Genomic DNA, 6000 nt, shown 5'->3' with positions numbered 1-6000 from the left:
TTTGTGTGGTGAACTGCTGTTCATGGTTTCCAGGTAAAGGGACCGGAGTCCCAAAAGGGATCAAGGGACATGAGGAAAGGGCTCAAGGGACACGAGGACCCTAGCAGTCCAAAAGAGGTCTGATTGCCACGGGTTTGAATCCCTCAAGGCTTCACATGTTTTCTGTAACAGAAGGACATCAATTTGTATCCACAGCAGAAGGAACAGAGTAAAGTTAGGGGACAGTAACTGGGGGGGGTCCCAGCCCCATAGGACCATGCAGGGAGGCGACGATGTCATAATCGTGGGAGGCCAGACAGTGAGAGATGAGATTTTGTTTCCCTGCGAGGTACCGGGATCCTGAGGGAAACGGAACCCGAGGAAGGGGTGCAGGGCCTGCATGTTGAGTGGTGTCCCCCAGAATGAACCGAGGGGCAGTCTGTGGACATGGGACGGTTTCCCGTGGAACTGTCCGTTTACAGAGCGTTTCAAATTGGGCATGATGTTGTCACACTGCAGATATTTCACCCCAAACTCTGAATGCAACAGCAGGAGAGCACAGGCAGCACAGCGACGATCCAGAGGAGGCTCACAGAAGCAGGTGTGCTGACCCCAGGAAGGGGCAAGCTGGGCTGTTGTACCTCGGCTCACTCCCAAAATCTGACATTTATCACTCTGAAAAGACACCAGGTGAAACGTAAGTCCCAGTTCAACTTGCTGCCGCTACTCTATCTTCGGTGACATTTGACGCTTGTGAGCTCAGCAGTCCCACGTCACAGTGATCGATAAGACGCACGCGGAAGGAGTCTGGCACCGAGCGACTGAGTCAACGCACAACTTCACCGACACACACACGGTGACATGGAAGACGCCGCTGACATTCAGAGCCCTCGGCTGCGTCGGCAACTTGTCTGTAAACAGCGTGGTGACTTTCACAGTTCACTTCACCGTTTACGGAAGCCTCCGGAGAACTGGCGCCCCGCCCCCGACAAGCGGTGCGGCTCACTGAGTTCACCTGACCGCACGGAACTGACCGCAGGCACCATGAATAATCACAAACGGCTGCGTAACCTTTCACCTTAGATCTGGGTTGGGGGTCCAGTGCAGCCAGGTTTGGGCCGTCACTGAATCTGGACATGGGTGTATGTTAGAGATGTGACAGGACGTGACCCCGGCCCCCCTGAAAGCAGTCTTTCTCTTAGAAAGCGCGGGGAGAAAGGCGTCCCCGCGACTCATTTAAGCCGATGATTAAATTAGGAGATAAACATGTTTGGAAGAAGCGGTGCAGAAGAGTGGACAGCTGCAGAAAGAGCCGCTCGGCACAACAATGGCTCTGAGGTACTCTTGCTTACATCCAAACATATCAACAAAAATATATTTTGCGTCAATTATGCAGGAGCAACACCTTAAATGCACAGATTGAAATCTTTCCGTTTCCCTAAATTGCCTCTATTGATACGCCATCTGTATTTAAGGGAATGAGAGGAGTTAGAAATTATTTTTTATATCTAATGTCACAAAGTCAAACTGAGCACATTCAAGACAGAATTTATTTATCCATCCGTTGTTTAGCACAGGGTCGTGGTGGTCTGGAGCCTATCCCAGAAGCACAGGGTGTGAGGCAGGGTAGAGCCCATGCATGATGGGAGTCCATAACAGGGCAATCACACACAGAGAAGACAATTTAGAGTTCTCATTCTGCCTAAAACCCATACCTTTAGACTCTGGGAGGAAACCAGAGCATTTGCAGGAAACCTGTGTGAACACATGGAGAACGTGCAAGCTACACACTGAGTGAGCCAGATTCAAATCCATCTCCAAACATACAGCCTAGGCGCTGAGAGGGAGCGGTGCTACCCGCTGTGCCACCCTGCTGTCCCTCACTCTGGCACTACTTCTAAATGTAATGTGTGTTTCATACTTTAAAATTCAGCTAATTTAAAGATGACTGGACGGTCTCATTTATATTCTGCCGCTGATTTGGTTACTACGGGTACTTCCGGATTCTGAGCGTCTCTCCTCATTCGCCCAAAATACCGAAACACCGCAGGTTTGAAGCTCAGACCAGCTGCATAGTGAGACTCTCGCTGCAAAAGGAGGGATCTGGCTGCGGCTTCGCAGAAGGAGGCCGGATTACTACCCCACCAGAGCACCACACACACTGTGTGTGTGTGAGCGTGTAGAATGCGTGCTTGGGCTGAAGTAACAGCGTCCCCTTCTGGTAAAGATGGAGTATTTCTCCCATCTTCCAGGCTCAGTCCAGGCCTCCTTAGAGTTCTTCTGTGTTATTTCAAAGCACCGTACATCCATACGTGTGTATGCTCATAACAACGTATCTATTTATACAGTTATAGAGCGTATTAACACAATTTTCTGAATTCAAAAATAATGATCAGCCACCTGTGTCAGCGTGAAGAGGTCCGTTCTAGTACCAGAAACACATGCCTTTCCACGGCTTACTCCGAAATATTACAATTACACGACACTTTTCTCCATTTACACAGCTGGGTAATTTTACTAGAGCAAGTACCTTGCTCAAGGGTAATTTATCTGAGATTCAAACCTGCAACCTTTGCGTCCAAAGACAGCACCTATAACAATGACACTACCAGGTGCCCAAAACACGCCTAACTTTACCTCTCAGAAAAACACTTTAAAAAGTTTTGGATATTGGCCAAGAATGATCGCTGGGGTAAAGAGTTCACCGTTTCACCGAAAGGAGACTGGGATTGGATTACGCTGCACTTAAGGGCTCCGTTGTCTCTGAATTCCGATGGGAAGCCTATATAAGAGAATGGAGGCCTGTTTAGGTGTGCATTTTAAAAGATGATCATCTCTAAAATATGTAATTTGCATTCAAGACGTCCCAGACTGATGATGCTATCGGTGTGGACTGCAAAACAATACATGACAAAAAATTTAAATGAAAAATGAAGACCTCAACATCTGAGGGCAAAGCATTTGGCCCAGGAAGTACATCTATTCAGTTCTATGCAAATCTACATATGTAACAACAATTTATTTATTAAAATGTATTTTTCTGAAACAACATGTCTTTGTGCACTAACATACAACAATTTACCCATTTAAACAGCAGGGTAATTTTCACTGTATTAGTTCAAGGTAGGGGATGCGTGATGGTGCGGCAGGTTTGGTCAGTGCCAGCCGTGTGGTGGGTCTGGGGTTTGAGCCTTGCGACGGACTGGCGTCCCGTCCGGGGTGTGTCCCCTCCCCCTTCAACCCTGTGCCCTGTGTTGCTGGGTAAGGCTCCGGCTCACCATGACTCTGAGAAGGGGGCCGATGGTCAAGACCTCCCTTGTAAAGGCCATCCTATGTTCTACCTCATATTTACCAGAAAAATCATGAGGATGGTAATGCTGACTTCCACATACTCGAACCAGGAAGCCATCAGGAGTGGGGTTTGAATCCACAGAAACGTGTCCAGTGGCTCTTAACACCTTAACCCATCCCACTCTAGTAGGACACTTATGAGTGATTAAGTGTATGTACCACTGAACTGTGATGGTGTCCTGTCCAGGGTGTACCAGACCCGTGGCCTGCGCCTCCACGATGGGCTCCAGACCCCAGCTGCGCTGGAAAGGCAGAAGAATGAATGAGGACCAAAGTTTCAGTTGTGGTATATAGAGTATCTGCATAGGTCTACATGGATATATATATCTATATATATACACTGTAGAGGGGGTGCGGTGGCGCAGTGGGTTGGACCACGGTCCTGCTGTCCGGTGGGTCTGGGGTTCGAGTCCCGCTTGGGGTGCCTTGCGACGGACTGGCGTCCCGTCCTGGGTGTGTCCCCTCCCCCTCCGGCCTTACGCCCTGTGTTACCGGGTAGGCTCCGGTTCCCCGTGACCCCGTATGGGACAAGCGGTTCTGAAAATGTGTGTGTGTGTGTGTGTGTGTGTGTATATACACTGTATAGTCATGTATGACTACATCTGTCCAAATGCAGACACCTCTCCAGTGAATAATGTAACAGAAGCCCTATTAATTTCTTCATGAGCCCATTCTGCCACATTTTGCCAGCATTTGCCCACTCTATGCTCCTGTGTGCTTTTAAAATATTATTTTCGTATGCTTTTGAACAGCATATTTTCAGGTCTCTGTGAAAATGTCCAAACTGTTGTCGGCGTCAGCCAGTTCCCGGAGTTTTGGCCCGGCGCCACCAGGCAGATGAGCCGACTTGATAATGACTGTGAACAATAGGGGGGTTCGGGTGCGTGTGGACACGGCGTACCCTCTGATAACACTGCTCCTATTCATGGGCCGGAGCGACGCCGCACCCAGGGGGCATCGGTCCAGCTAACCAGGCTTGTCCTTCACACTTAGTCTTTATAAGGTTCTCTCAACTGGACCGAAACCCAAATTACTGGACAAATTATTAAATAAGAATTTCTGAAAGAGACTAGAGCCGATCATTAATTTTTAAATTCAGAGTGTTGTTCCGCTGTTTAGCTGGCACTTTTATCCACAGTGATTTTTCTCATACCCGTGTGGGTACTGCTGAAGCTCACCTCGCTCAAGGGCACAACAGCAGAGCCCCTCATGGGCCTTGAGCAGGAAATGATTCCTTTTTCAGTTTGCACCCTCAACTACTACTACTACTGTACAGATTTTTTTTTTTATCTGCATGTAACAATGTTATATACAGATGTCGTATGAAAGATGGTTTAAGACTAAGACATCACCCTCTGTGCCTGACTCGAACCCGACGCCACAGCCCCTCTGGGGAATGCAGTTTTTAGAGTATTTATGGAAGCGGGAGCCCAGAAGGGTCTTCAGTTGCACTGTTCAGACCCACAGGGGAGAATTTGTCAGATGTTTAGCATGTTTCAGCTGCGTTCAGAACCTGTCGCTCAAGGGGAGATGATGCCAGAACAACGTTCCATCACTAAAGCGGTGCTTAAAGACATTAATGATCAGTCAGTGGCTCGTATTCTAAGAATTCAACAAACTACAAATCATCTCGCAGATTAATAAGTGACTCCAGCGAAATGCTTAAACCTTGAACAGGAATAAATGTCACAGACTGCAGTACAAACTACAATAAATGTATATAGTAAGAAATAATCATCACTGTTTAGTGAGAACTTTGGCAGAAAAATTCTGCAGATTGTTAACATTCTCATTACATTTATTTATTTAGCAGATGCTTTTCTCCAAAGCGAATTCCAATGAACTCTATGTAGTGTTATCAGCCCAAACACCTTATTCACCATGGTGACTTACACTGCTAGATACACTACTTACAATGGGTCACTCATCCATACATCAGTGGAACACACTCTCTCTGTGTCACTCACACAGTATGGGGGAACCTGAGCAGCATGTCTTTGGAGTGTGGGAGGAAACCAGAGCACCTGGAGAAAGCCCAAGCAGACACGGGGAGAACATGCAAACTCCACCTCAGACTGAGCGAGAAAACGAACCCGTGTCCTCTCGCACCACCCAGGTGTTGTGAGACAGCAGCGCTACTTGCTGTACCACCTCATGCATTTGAAATTATACTGGAATTCATATCTGCTTACTATTGTTCCTATTAATACTAAATCACTTTTCAGTTTCACTATGACTATCAGATTTAATATACTATACTCCCATACTATTTCTCAGCATTTATTTTACTATTTTTATTATAATCATGTTAGTTGGCTGTTTAATTTTGTTGATGTTACTGTAACTTTTTGTTCACTGAAATTTGTCCTCATTATTTTTTGCAACTAAATTATCATACTGTATCATATGATATGGTATAGTTGTATGTTGAGAAGCTGCTTTTAAAAGTGTTATATGGAATTTTGTTTTCATTATATAAAATTGTATTCACTGTAGTTTGAATTCTCATAACGCATCACATTTCCTTATGGATGTCCTCAAATTGTAGAAAATATGCTTCTAACATTGTATTCAACGTATGTTGCGCTGTTAAAGGGGTGCGTTATTGGTACACAACTCATCAATACAAAATTCAGCTTTAGCTCAAAATCTTACCATGGAGACAATGGT

The sequence above is a fragment of the Scleropages formosus genome, chromosome 7, assembly GCF_900964775.1.
Source record: "Scleropages formosus chromosome 7, fSclFor1.1, whole genome shotgun sequence".
In the NCBI taxonomy this organism is placed as follows: domain Eukaryota; kingdom Metazoa; phylum Chordata; class Actinopteri; order Osteoglossiformes; family Osteoglossidae; genus Scleropages; species Scleropages formosus.
Note: the sequence above shows the minus strand (reverse complement) of the source record.